Genomic DNA, 15,609 nt, shown 5'->3' with positions numbered 1-15,609 from the left:
TAAAGTTAAAAAATTTGTTCATAAAATTAGAGTCTTAATCAATTTATTTCATGAAACAACATAATGTTAACTTCTTATAGAAATTTATATTATTTGAATGTAATGTGGTAACTTGAAATAATCAAGAACCCATACTGACTTTATGACTTTATATTAGCTAAACAAAATGTTCATTAAAATCAAAAATCTCAAGGCATTTGATTTAGTTTTCCATGAAATTTCAATGAATTCTTATTAGACTAAATGAGCAGCCAAGGCTAAGCATTTCCCTTCAATTAAACTTGAACTTAATCATCAAGAACATATTACTATGAATTTTCTCTAAGACTATGATTTTTTTCCAAATAATATTCAAGACTTTGGAAAAGTCGGTAACTTTGGTATGAACCTTGACTATCAAATCTCAAAAAAAAATATCAAAGACGAATAAAAAGAAGAGTCAAACATGATTCTTTTTCAAATTCACAATTTTGTTGTTTTTATCACAAAATATACAAATCATGAAGATCAAATGCTGCAAATTTTAAAAAAAATCATCGTATTTTCTTTTTTTGAAATTAAAAAAAAAATCATCGTGTTCACTACCAATAGGTTGATTCAAACGGAGAACAATGCCATTTAAAACAAATGGAAATCAGTGTTTCATCGTTATAAATCAATTTTTGATACAAAGACAATAATGTAACTTTAAATTCAAGATCAAGATCTTTTAGAGGGGATCTAGACCCATTATTGTTGGGATGATATGGCTTTTCCCCAATACGTCAAATGAACAATCTACAGTTGAGGGAAAATAATGCTGACTACCAAAATTTTATTACTTGAAGTGACCAATTAGAGGTTTAATAAGTTATATTAGAACCAACTTCTACCCTTTATAAGTATAAGTCTTAGGTAGTTACAAATTAGTTTTACAGGTAAATATGCCAAGTCATGTAATAAGATTAGCAAATAATAGTTTGAATAATTTGATAAAATAAATATTTGATTTTTTTTAACATAATAAAAAATAGTAGTATAGAAATATTATAAAAAATGATATGTAAGTTCAAATAATATTAATAAACTATCACGATTTATACAATATTATGTAAAACTTTAAATAAAGTTTTTAATAAATTTTATATGAAATAAATTTATTTAAACATAATATTAGTCTTTATTATTTATCTATATTATCTCTTGTTAAATAATATCATAAATTATCTTGAATTTTGTTAAAGATAAAAGAAAAAATCTACTAGCTAAAAGTACTACTAGCCAAAATAAAACAACTCAACAACATTACAAATATAATAATATCACAAATTATAATTTCATATTTTGATTTTAATTTAATAACAATTTGTAAAAGTTAGTTTGAAAGTATCTAAAAATTTGATACAAGTAGAGATAATATAGCATATTTTCTTTGTTAATGTGTTGAACAAGGCTACAAGACATTGCTAAAGGGTTGTTTAAAATTTGTTTTTAAAAATAAATGTGTACTGGAATGGTATCAATAGAATGAATTTTATAAAAAAAAATTATTTACTTTTGGACATTGAACATTGAAGTCAAATTTCTATATTAAGTTTTTTTTAAAAGAATATTATTGATCTGAATTATTTATTGGTATTGTAAATACATAATAAACCATATGAAGACTTCTATTCATTTTTAAATTAAATAATCGAACATCCAAAAAGGAATGAGTACAAAATCAGAGCAGGGGAGGCAAGCCTCAACCACCAAGCTCAACCATCTAGTTCAACTGAGATCCAAAAAATAGCTAACTCGCACAATATGAATCATTTTTTTCGAGAATACAAAAGAAAAAGAAGAGAATTAATCCAGAATGTGATCATGGTCTTCAATCCAAGCAGTCCAACCTTGCTCTCCTTCCATCCAAGCTCTTTTCTTGCTCTCAAGGATATGCACAAAGAAATCCAGCCTATCAATAGAAGGGCCTCTGGTGTCTCTAATTTCCTTCAGCAGACGCTTAAGGACAGCCTCGAAAGTTGCCTGATCATCTACAATGCTAGCCCGTTCCAGCCCATGGCCATCATGCAGGAATCTTTTCAATTTATTTTCCTCAAGCTTCATGATACAAGACACCTGCGAAACAATCTTAAATCGTATGAATTTCAATTGAAACAAAGTAAGGGATCTACCAATGTCTTGGAACTTGTCCTCATTTCTAAATTTCCAGATAAACCAAAGAATATGAGAGGATAGAATATTCAAAAAGAAATTAGCATCCTTTCTAAGATCAGTAATATTGCCAAGAATAATATCCATAATAGACACATGATCAGTAATAATAATTCCAAAAATTTTCCATATAATCTTAGCAAACTGACAAGTAAGAAAAATATGTCTTAAGTTCTCAGGAGTCCTGCAAACAGAGAAAGAGTTAGTAATGCCAAGTTGATCTTTAATAGGAAGTCTATCAAGAAGAAGCTGCCACTTGAAATGCAATATTTTGGGAGGAATATGAGATTTCTAGAACCTATCAAGAATTTTTTGCCATTCAAAAAAATCAAGATTCATATACCAAATAGAATTTAGATGTGAGAGAATGGAATTATCTTTATTAAGGACTTTATAAATATCCTTAGCCTTGAGTTTATGCAAGAGAGAACCATCATCCCAACGAAAGGATAAGAAACTGTGAGAGTCTACATCACACCTACAAGGAAGATTGAATGAACTACAAGCATTAGAAATCAGATTATAAGTACGTTTGTGGGAATTAGGAAGATTAAACTTAAGCTTGATATCCTACCAACTAGCAGGATTATCATTCTCAAGGATATCAATGAAACATTTAATACCAAGGCTATTCCATAGCTTAGCAGAACACCCTTGAGTCAAGGCGAGAGGCTTGTCTTTGTGCTTCAAATTCCACCAGATGGAACGTTCACCATGAATGGTATTATTATTGTCAGAGTTAGAATTATAAATGAAACCTCTAACTAGTTCCCAAGCCTTCCAGATAGACTTAAAAACTAGAGAACCTTGAACAGAGACAGAGAACGTCCTAGCAACGAGATCAACAAAAGGAAGATTCTTCCAATACTTGGCCTGCTTAGGAAAACCAGATTGAATATTATGTCTCAAAAGAATTTTTCAAGGCTCTTGCCCAAAAAGAGCCTGAAATATCCATTTAGCCGCAAGAGAGACCCCTTGAATCCTAAGGTTTTTGAGGCCTAGCCCTCCTAAACTCTTATCAATGTGACACCAGCTCCATCTAACAACATGTTTTTTCTTATTTCCTTTACCATCAAACCATAAGAACCTCCTAATGGCCTTCTGAATTTCAAAAATTTGATAATTGCTAAACATCCAAACTGAGGAATAATAAATACTATAAGAAGATATAATTTTTTGACAAACTTGCACTCTATCGGCGAGGAAAAGAACCCTGTTATCCCATTTGTACAACTTTTTGAAAATGCTGTCCTTAACCCAAATCCACATGTCTTTGAGTGAAGGGGAGATGGAAAAGGGAACCCCCAAATATCTAACAATCTTGTTAGGTCCCCCCCAAGAACTTCTATTCATTAAAAAAAATCATACAATTATAGACAATCTTGAGATGTATGCCTACAAATAAATTAAATTTGGACAAACTCATGGAGGAGTTGTGTGTCCAAGCTCATAAAAGTTGGGCTATCTCGTGAATGAGATGTATGCTCATGAACTCTGTATATAAGATCTAATGGAATTAGCAATCTTAGCAAATGAGATGTATGTCCATATCCTTCTCCTCCTTAAATAATATCATAAATTATCTTGAATTTTTTTTAAGATAAAAGAAAAAATCTACTAGCCAAAATAAAACAACTCAAGAACATTACAAAAGTAATAATATCATAAATTATAATTTGATTTTTTCATTTTCTTTTGATGAATAGTCCTTTTCTATTAATAAAAATATACTAAGAGTACAATTCACAAAAAAGGGCCAGGGGATACAAGATCACCCCGCAAGAGTTCACACGACCAAAGTTGGAATCAGAAACTATTCATCAAATAAAACATATAAGAAGCAACCCCTCAAGCAGCTAAAGCAGTGCCAGCTGAGGGGGCTGGTTCATCTTGATCATGAAATCTCTAGTCATCCTTAGGGTTGGCAAGTGGGTTGGGAACAATATAGCCATTAGCAACATCATTAGGGGCTTGGTCAGCATCCTTCATATCAAGCCATAGAGGAGAGATGGCCAATTCCAGGCAAAAAGGCCATTTTCCAGAAACCACCCATTGAGGACTAGGAGGTGGAGCTAAGGATTGTGTCACCATGGGGCAGGGAAACTGAATAGTGCCTCCACCCACCATTGCCACCGCTAGGAGAGCGATGGCGGGAAGCCTGGGAATGTGGAGTGTGCGAGTGGCGGCCTGAAGAAGTGTGCCTCTGGTAGTGGCCTCTGGGCATCGAGGTATCAATTGAGGCATCTAAAGAAACCCTAGAAATAGTACAAGGGGCATTGCCCTAGTGATTAAGAAGCTCTTGAAGGTGGGCTGCCTCCAGGGCCACCTTGTTTACTTGTACTTGAATTTGCATCATTACATTATTACAAATGCATGCCTTAGTGTACATAGAAATATTTATATCAAGAAAACTGTGAGTGAAAAGAACAACATTTCTATTTTTCCACATAGTGAACAAAGTCTCCATCCTAAAGGTATGCCAAATTTGGGTAAATTTTCTAGGGATCCAAGGGGAATCCCCCAAAATAACCATGTGCAAAGAAAAGAGTTCAAGTAGAAACAACTTAAATAAATCATAAATCCAGTGCCAATAATTTTGAGCACGTCTACAAAATCAAAAAATATGCAGGAAAGACTCTGGTTGGCCACAAAATGGACAACTAGAATCTGGAACCCCAATATGTTTGAGCCAAGGCCCAAGGGGAAGAGCTTGAAAAGCTAGGCACCAAGCAAAATGGACAATCTTGGGCTCTGTGATGGCACTCCAAATAGTGTCAAATCATTTTCTCCATTGAGAAAGGGAAGATTACAAATGCCATCTCTGATTGAGCGTCTCCACCATCAACAAATGGGGAGAAAGCCATCTATAACCCAACCTTGGTTTGAAGCTAGTGAAAGGAGTGGCAGGATATCACTTCCAATTAGTAATTTTTAATTTGCAAAAGTTAGTTTGAAAGTATCTAAAAATTTGATACAAGTAGAATTACTAGCACTTGTACCTTTTAAGGGTGCAAGGGTTACGTCAATAGTTTTATATATATCAAATAATGTCACAAAAAAATTTCTAATAATATTTTCTATACATATAGTAGAACATTAGAAAGATAAATTTAAAATCTTTATTATTTTGTCTTCCTAACTATGGAATACATCCTATTAAACCTTTCTTTCGTCAAGGTTTGTCCTTTCTTTTCATTAATTTATCTTCCATGAAACTTTTGTTGGTATTTTTGCACCCTTTTTCATCTATAATGAACTTGATACGATCTTGGTCATTATGGCTTGTACTTTTATATCCTTCTCCAAAAGAATGGGTGCTACATGAGCATTTGTTAGTGTAGTTTTTTATTTTTCCTATTTTGCTAGGTTTTTTCTACACTTTTAGTAATCTCGCTTAGGTTAATAAAGCATGTCTTATTAGGTGAATGGTTGTGAGGTGTAACCTTCCTACATGTGAGCATCCATTAGCTATCTTGGGAAGATACTTTTCTATCTTTAGTCCGATAGATGGTTGCTCCTGATTGGTTGGTGTTGCCACCTCCTCCCTCTTCCTAGCCTATATAAGCATGCTACCTGGCTTGTATTTGCATCTCTTGTTTTTGCATCCTCTTAATGCTATTTTGCTTCCAGCATTTGCATTACTCTCTTGGAGACTAACTCTATGATGTTATTTTGATTTTGTATCATTTGCATTCATAGTTTAGTTATTTACTCTTTGCACTAGTTTTCTGGGTTATTAATCTTATCAGATTCTAACATGGTATCAGAGCTTTTCTATGTGCAAGAGTAGATTTTAGTTTCCTTATTTGAGAGATTCGGGGGGGGGGGGAATAAACTTTATTGTAGTTTTTTGAAAAATGAAGTATGCTCTTCTCTTGCATCTTTGGATGATCCTGAGAATCAGAAAAGTTTTGACAAAAACAGTTTTTCTTTGGGGTTTCAATCTCAAATCTGACAACCAACTTGCATATTTAGAGTTTTCAATCAATTTTGCAGGTTCCAGCATGCCATTGATGGACTTAAGAAGCTGATCCAGCATTTGCATGTCATATTCTGGTTGCTGGGGTCATTTTTTTGATTTTTGGAGCCATTTTTTACTGTTAAAGGCGTCTGATTTACACTACAACAACATCTTCTGTACATCAGCAAGAAAAACGCTTTTTGAGTTTTGTTCGCAGCCTCGAAAAACCATCTAGGTATCTTTTAGATTTTGCATGCAAGCTATATATTTTGCAAAATTGAGCATGCAAAGCTACAGCCATACCCCTCTCCATTGGCAGTCGCAGATTTGAACGCAGTTTCCAAATGTCTCGTTCTTGCTCATACGGACTCTGATTTTGATGATTCTTGTTATGAACTTGGCTATTTTTTTGTGCTCTATCCACTAGTGGAGTTGTTTTTTGATTTTCATGCATGAATTCTTCAGAAATTACAGATTCTCAGTCGTGATTGTGCACAGTTCTCGTTTTGAAAACTTCAGAGGATCATAACTTTCTCATACAACCTCGTATCAAGGCAATTCTTTTTTTGAAAGTGCATGATTTTTTGAGTAGATCGCAATGGTGCTATTTGTTTCCTTGATTATTGTGCCCAAGTTTCACTTTTAGCATATGCTCTTCATGAGGGTTTGTAATGCATTGAAATCAAGACCACTAAGTATTTCTTTCTAGTGGTAGTTGTAAATTCACTAAAATAAAGTGCCAAATCATATTTCTTTGGGGGGGTTCTTTGATTGAGTAAAAAGTGGAGGGCATTGTCGTGGCTGGGTTCTCTTCTTTTTAGCATTTTTTCTCTGCATTTCTTCATCATGGATCAAACAAATATGCCCATCCTAACTCCATACAATTACTTTGAGTGGAAATCACACATGACAATTCACTTAAGGAAAGCTAGATTAAATAGGATAACTATGGGACTTGAAACTAAACCTGCTAAAGATGAAGATAAGCCTAAGTGGTTTAACAAATGTGATGAGGCATTTGGAACATTGTGTTTGTCTATTTCTCCTGACTTGCTATTTCACATTGAGTCTTTGGATACACCAAATGAAGTATGGACAAAGCTAGAAACACTATTTGGCACACAAGATTCAATGAGGGGTCATATGTTGGAAAATGAATTAATTAGTTTGAGTCCAGGCAATTTCAACACAATCCAAGATTTCTTCACCAAATTGAAATCACTAAGGTTGCAGTTAAAACAATGTGGAATTGAAAAGAAAGATGAACAACTGATTCTTAGTATTCTCTCTAAGCTAAGTTCAGAATATTCTGTGTTTGTCTCTACCTTCTATGCTACTAAGGGTGCACTTGGTACTCAATTCACCATGCCATCTTTAGATGATTTTGTTGTCAATCTCACTCGAGAACAGGACAAGCTAATCCAGATGGGCACTCTTAAGTCCTCTAAGTCACATGCCTTGGTTGCCAACCAAGACACAAAAGAACAATAAGGACAAAGTAGTAACAACAATAGTAAGGACAAGAAACAAAAGAATAGCGAGGAGAAGAAGGATCAGATATCGATTTCTTCAAAAGCAACTATTGATACACCATCTTCCAAGGGCGATAAGCCTAAGAAAGAAAAGGTCAAATGTGCCTATTGTAAAAGACCTGGTCATGATGAACATAAATGTTTGCAGAAACAACTTGATCACTTGACATACATTCTTAAGAAGAATAATATCAGTGTTCCTGAGTCTATCAAACAAAGTTCTAATGAATGGTCTAACAAGGAAAAAGAAAACAGTAAGGGGAAAGGAAAGGGCAAGGCCCTTTTTGCAGTTGCTTCCTCACCATCCACTTGGGTTCTTGATTCGGGTACTTCACACCACATGGCTTCATCTAAGGAAGAACTTGCATCCTTGGAGCCATGTACTATGCCTTCTATGTTGATGAGTGATAACACTCCTACTGAGGTGTGTGGGAGAGGGTCTGTTGATGTGGGGGATGACACATTCCATGATGTTCCTTGTGTACCCTCATTGTCAACTAATCTCCTATCAGTAGACCAGATCACTCACACAAGTTTAGGCAAGCGGGTTGAGTTCACTCCTAGTTCAGTGGAGATATGTGAGTTGCACAATGATTCTACAGTTGCAGTTGGGAGAGCAGATCATCAGTCACTACTCTATATGTTTTCTCACTTTGTTCCTGATCCTCCTTTGACTGTTTTGCTCACTCACTTTAATGATGCGAGCAGATTATGGCATGAGCGGTTTGGCCATCTTAACTTCCACTACTTGCATCAGCTTAACCAGCAGAGCATGGTCACAGGGTTGCCTTCTACTTTGACATTGGAGTCACTTGGAATACATGATAGATCTTCTAATGGGTCAGATTCACTTGAGCAGTCTTCTACCTCCATTTTTGATGCAGAGAGTGATTCAGAGGACTCACCTCCTTCCTCTCCTAGTCATCATTCACAGGTTGATGATTCTCCTCTAGATTCTTCAGCTTTTGGTCCACTTTGGGCTAGATAGACCTTGCAGTTTGCAGGTGATTGGGTTGGGGATCCATCAGACACCAAGCAAACTCGTTCACAATTCCAGGATGCTCTACATATCTTCATTGCTACTGCCTCAAATCCACAGTCCTTTCATGAGGCTTCTGGTATTTTTGAGTGGGATATAGCTATGCAGGAAGATTATAGTTCCTTGATGAGGAAACACACTTGGGATCTTGTCCCTTTTCCTAAGGGAAGAAAACTTGTTTGATGTAAGTGGATCTACCGGACAAAATTTGCAAGCTTTGTTGGACGTGCAAGATGCTTCATCTTTTGGGGGGGCCTCTTCCTCTCACTTGGAGTCCTAATTTTCTTTGGGGAGTCTCTTTTCTCTCTCTTTTGGGGGAATTTTATGTACATGGGTACCTCATCAGGTTGACTTGCCGGGACCCATTTCTACATCCACCTAAGCTTCGCTTATGGGGGGGTGTTAGTGTAGTTTTTTATTTTTCCTATTTTGCTAGGTTTTTTCTACACTTTTAGTAATCTCGCTGAGGTTAATAAAGCATGTCTTATTAGGTGAATGGTTGTGAGGTGTAAACTTCCTACATGTGAGCATCCATTAGCTATCTTAGGAAGATACTTTTCTATCTTTAGTCTGATAGATGGTTGCTCCTGATTGGTTGGTGTTGCCACCTCCTCCCTCTTCCTAGCCTATATAAGCATGCTACCTGGCTTGTATTTGCATCTCTTGTTTTTGTATCCTCTTAATGCTATTTTGCTTCCAGCATTTGCATTACTCTCTTGGAGACTAACTCTATGATGCTATTTTGATTTTGTATCATTTGCATTCATAGTTTAGATATTTACTCTTTGCACTAGTTTTCTGGGTTATTAATCTTATCAGATTCTAACAGCATTAGCATTGTTATTAATGAAGTACAAGCTATTATAGTGGCCACCATGATATGAGACATGAAGTATGGGTATTTTTGAGCTATCAATATTGTAGATTTGGGATTCTTGGCCCTTTAAATAGTGCACATGAATTTTAGTTTGAGTCACTGTGGAAGCTGCATAAATCTCACAATAGTTTATTCAATTTCCATCTTTTGCCATTTTTTCATACTATTCTTCAAAATTCATGTCATCTTTCTAAGAAAAGAAAGGCTCAAAGTATGAACGATTCTCCATAATGTCTCTACTACCATATTACAATACTTTGAGTGTTTCTCTTAGTTACCTTCAAGTTGATCTCCTAGGGCTCTGAAAAAATAGTTTCCATCTGGTAGCATTTGCACCACTCTTATTTGCAATCCATTATGTTGAGCCTTTATTTCTTCTTGGCTCTCCTCCTCACTTTCTACTTCATCCAAAATGACGCTTAATTGAGATTATTTGTCTTCTTTGATGGGCATGTCCAACTGAGAAAGAGGTGGTTCTGGTTAAATATTTTTTTAACATATAATTCAAATAGATAATGAAATGTATAATTCAACCTTACATATAAGTCTTAAACATCTTATATCAAAAGTGAATAATGCTATGTTTAACTATTTTGTAATGGTCTCAACCTTTGCCTAAATTATCGAATGTATTCAGGTGTGATCCTAGAAAATATGAAGACAACCAATTGTAGAATCCATTTAAATGCAACCATGAATAATACAAATTAAATCAAATCAAATTTATGAACATATACATGAGACAATACCTCTCAAGGTGTAGGAGACAAATTGTTATAATCAGAAGTGATGGGAGAGCCAAAGGCGAAGCTAATACATCTTTCTTAAGATGTGAGAATCCAATACTAATATGTTTTCTATATATAGAATCCACTTAGATGTTCTTGACATATTATGAGGAGAATGCAATTGCATGTTTACAATATATTGGCATGATTCTACTTGAGGTAGTGACACGTACAATATTTGATCTCTATCGTGTTCAAATGCATGTTCAGTAAACTAAGACATTGTCAGATTCATATCCTTGTCACAATATTTTACCATATACAATGCCTATACTTGCATTTTAGAATTCTCCTTCAATTGTGATATATGACTGAAAATGAAAGAAATTCCAATCATTCTCTGACTACCTCTAAATCTCATGCTTTGTTCTTCACCAATACCTAAAACTATTTGTTGCTTCTTCCACTCTACCTCTTATTTTCTCACTTTTCCCTCTCTCACCCATCTTCTTAGACTTGGTAAAATTTCAATAAACTTTGTAAAATTTCAATAGACTTGGTAAAAACTAAATAATAGGTACCCACTTGGACTATCCATTCATCCCAATACTACAAATTGTACATTTCTGCATTATCATCAACAAAGGTAACCAAATAATTAAATTCAAAAATCAAACTTCTCTCTATGCAACTCACAAAAATCTTATCCTGATAGAATTAAATCTAATTGGATTTAATTGCTAATACGACTCTAACAAATCAAACCTAATTATCAATTGACTAAAACCCTTAATGATGTTCAAATTAAATAAGATAGATAACAACCTTTTACAATATTAATAAAACAAAATGTAATTAAAGTTTTGATTAAAATAAAACAAAATTTAATTGAATATTTAAAAAAATCTCATTCTCATATAAGTATTAGATAATTATGGCCACTATTATTTAAGTCAAATGAATACATTATATTTACAGTTGTAAAGTAATCATATGTAGATCGATACTTGGAGCTATCAATAACACAATGGGTGTAGAGTAAGATATTTAATGATATGTAATGATATTTTATTTACATTGAGTTCACCACATATATATTTTTTTAAAAAGATATTTAATGATATGTAATGACATTTTATTTACATTTAGTTGACGACATATATATTAAAAAGACATATATTTGTAGATTACTCTTATTTTTATTTTATTTTTATTTTTTTAGATCTATTTCTTTTTTCTAATTGGTTCCTATTTTTGCTAGTATTTTAAAAAAAAATCTTTGAAAAAAATCAAAATGTTTCTTATGCCACAAACAAAAATATTTCTACATTTCGTAATGAATTTTTTTCTAATATATTTTTATTTTTTTACATTAATATGGTTGCACTCAAAAAAACATTGATAGATCAAGTTATATAAATATTTTATATCTATTAAATTATCATTTATTAAACTGGCAAAATTATTTTATTATTGACGCAAAAACTTGTATACATCATAGATTTACTCAAAGTTATATCACAAATTTATTTTCTCAAAGTTACAGGCACATTTTCTTTTCCTATTCTTACATAAGGTGGGACTCCAATTGTATCACAACTCTTGTTTTATGTTAATAATGTAGACAATATTCTTAAGATCATAATATAGAAATTAGCATTGAGAGAGTAGAGCAGAGGATTGTAGCAAATGTAGAAATAAACGTGCATTTTGGCAATATCTTCAAAGAGGAATCACAAATGTGGTCCATCTATTAAAAATGTAGCCCGTACATTCAGTCCCGGAAAGGAGTCAGGAAAATTCATTTACTTTGTTAAATGTAACTAAATTTTTTTATCCATCCATATTATCTGTAAAGGTGAAGAAAATGCACTCCTTAATGTATGGAGATAGACATAGTAATAAAGAATTCTTGGCTTTTCTGCTATGGGTCATGTTTGTGCACTCTTCAAATCCACCAGTCACACACTTCACTCACCTATTATTATTAATAATAAAACCTATTAAATTATATGTTATTTAATAATAATTATATTTTTTGATTTAAATTATTAAAACTTATATTACAAATAAAAATAAAAACCTAAGTGTCAATAAAATATTTTATAAAGTTTATAGTGGAATTGAAAATTGAAAAATAATAATTAATTAAAATAATCTTGTTTCAATTTAAATTGTTTGTTGAAGAATAAACAATTTAACCATAATTACATTTCTATAACAAAGTCTACTTATATATTTTTTACAACTAAATATTTTATTTATTAAATATTTATTATTTTATCACATTTTGAAAATTTTGTCATCATAATCTTCAACTATATTTATAAATAATCTTAATTTTTATAACATTTTGTTTATATTTTATTTAAATACAAAAATATCTCTTTATTATATTTTCTTCATTAAAATATATTTTCTATTAAATAGATTACTTTTATTTACTATAAAGCTTTACACCAATACTTGAAAATATTTATTTGTACATTTTTCAAACAGCCAACCAAAGCTTTCACCTAATTAGGAAAATGTAAATAAGTAGTAAAAAATGCTAGGGTGACGATTGACAAATGAAAGTAGTTATTGACATGGTATACTTTCTGAAAGAAAATACTCCTTAATTTCCATGAAATCGCAGGCCGTAATTTTAGGGTAATTGGAAATATCTGAAATGCAAAATTTTGATTCCGTGGCGGTGAGAGGTTTCTTTTTAAGCATCGACTTTCTTTTTGTCTTGACATTTGTTTTTGCTTTTCAATTGTTGATAATTAATTTTTGTTGAATTTCATTGTTTTACCGCAATAACGACGAATTTGTAGGAAATTGTTTGAGACAAATTTAGAAACTCCAGTTTTTAGAAATAACGGTTGGAAGATTGGAAACTTCTTTATCATATAATACTATAGATAGAGTGAGTTCTGCAATTATCTTGATTTAGCGAGTTCTTCAATTTATGCTAGGTGCAGCTAGATAAAGGTCATGGGCACTATCCAGAATCAATCAGATGTAGTGTTGCAAGAAACTGTTTTTGATATATCAAAAAAAGATAGTGATTTTGTATTTCTTGACCAGGGCTTGGCTATAGAGCTCTTCTGGCCACTGGCATAGGTCAAGGGTTCTTGTACCAAGGTATGCTTTGACAACCACACTTTCGGAGCAGAGGCAGTCCTTGTTGCAAAGAGAGCCCTGTTGGGTGTTCGGAAAACTTTAAGAGATGTGGAACTTGTAATTTTTCCCTATAAAAGGCCTATGCATGAGGCGCTTCAGTTTATGTCAATATTTTCATCTGCTTTGCGAAGATGTCGGCTAGATCATTAACTCTTGATCTAGGGAAATCGGGAGAGTGTTAAGAATTGAAACACAAAAGAATACTGAACGATTCTGGAAATGACGTACATCTTATTGAACAATCTAGGCTTATAAATAGCCTTTACAATCTAAACTGAATGAGAAAAACAAGAGCATGTTGACAGCATGCTGACAGCTAAACAATGTGATAAGTGCAACAAGAAATGCTAAACAAGATCCCTAAAGACTAGGGCTTATTCAAACTGAAAGCAAAAACTAAATAGAACTCCTATCAGAAACCTAAACAGAACTCCTAACAGAAACCTAAACTTTCTCTTCATTCCCTCCCTTAAACTAGTTCCCAACTGCAACTAGTTTAAATCAGGAACTTGGCAAACTCCCAACTGACTTCGAGACCTTTGAAACACATCCAATGTGAGGGGCTTTTTCATCACATCTGCCATCTGATCTTGTGTTCCACAATAAACCAACTCAACTGCTCCTTCTCGTGTGAGATCACGAAGAAAATGGAAGCGCACATCTATGTGCTTGCTTCGACCATGTAACACAGGGTTCTTCGATAGTTTAATTGTGGAACTATTGTCACAAAAGATTGTAGTACACTTACTTCCCTCCTGACTCAGCTTCTCAAGTATCCTCTTCATCCAAATAGCTTGACTAGCACAAGCAGCTACAGCTACAAATTCTGCCTCAGTGGTTGACAGTGTGACTATAGGCTATTTTCTTGAGGACCAGGCAACAACTCTAGAACCAAACATGAAGACATAGCCTGATGTACTTTTCCTGTCTTCTACATCTCCTGCATAGTCGCTATCTGCATAACCAACTAGACCTTTACACCCTCCCTTCTTGTAAAAAACTCCAAGTCCAGTGGTTCCTTTCAGATACCTTAGTATTCTCTTGGCTGCCAACAAGTGCAACTCAGTTGGTTTAGCCATGTACCTACTAATTAGGCTTACTGCAAACATCAAGTCCGGCCTCGTAGCTGTTAAGTACATGAGGCATCCCACCATCTGCTTAAACAAAGTCTCATCAACACCAACCCCATTCTCATCTTTAGAAAGTTTACAACCTGGAACAATGGGATTATGGACCGAATTGCTATTCTCCATCCTGAACCTCTTCAACACCTCCAAAGCATATTTTCTCTGGCAAATGTAAATTCCATCTGACCTCTGCAACACTTCTATCCCAAGAAAAAACCTCATTCTTCCCAAATCAGTCATATCAAACTCTCTCAACATAGAATTCTTAAATTCAGCAAACATAAAATCATCATTGCCAGTAAATATTAAATCATCTACATATAAACTGACAATGAGAATTTTACCTCCCTTATTTGTTTTAATGAACAAAGTATGTTCACGATAACACTTCTCGAATCCTTCACTTATGAAGTGTGCTTCAATACGACTGAACCAAGCTCGTGGAGCTTGTTTCAGTCCATAGAGGGCTTTCTTTAACCTGTATACTTTCTAAGGATTGTTCTTCAGCTCATATCCCTTAGGCTGCTCCACGTATACTTCTTCATTGAGTTCCCCATGGAGGAAGGCTGATTTGACATCAAGTTGATAGAGAGTCCATCCTTTCTGAGCTGCTAGAGCCACAATCATTCTTACTGTATCCATTCTTGCAACTGGTGCAAACACCTCTGTATAGTCTATCCCTTGTTGTTGCACATACCCCTTGGCCACCAAACGAGCCTTGAACTTGTCCACTTCTCCATTCTCCTTGAGTTTGGTCTTATAGACCCACTTCACCCCAATCTTCTTTGCACCTGTAGGCAGATCAGTGAGTTCCCATGTGTTGTTTCTTTTTATAGCCTTTATCTCCATGTCCATGGCTGTCCTCCAATTGTCGTGCTTCACTACCTCCTCAAAATGTACTGGATCTGCTGAAGAAAATAGAGCCAAATTAGCACTATCTTCTTCCTCCAAAAGACCTTCCCCACTTACATAATCTCTCATCTA

The sequence above is a fragment of the Cupressus sempervirens genome, chromosome 2 (assembly GCF_028749045.1).
Source record: "Cupressus sempervirens isolate cs-2001-9-10 chromosome 2, ASM2874904v1, whole genome shotgun sequence".
NCBI classification, from domain to species: domain Eukaryota; kingdom Viridiplantae; phylum Streptophyta; class Pinopsida; order Cupressales; family Cupressaceae; genus Cupressus; species Cupressus sempervirens.
The sequence above is the reverse complement of the archived record's forward strand: the minus strand, read 5'-3'. Positions refer to the sequence as shown.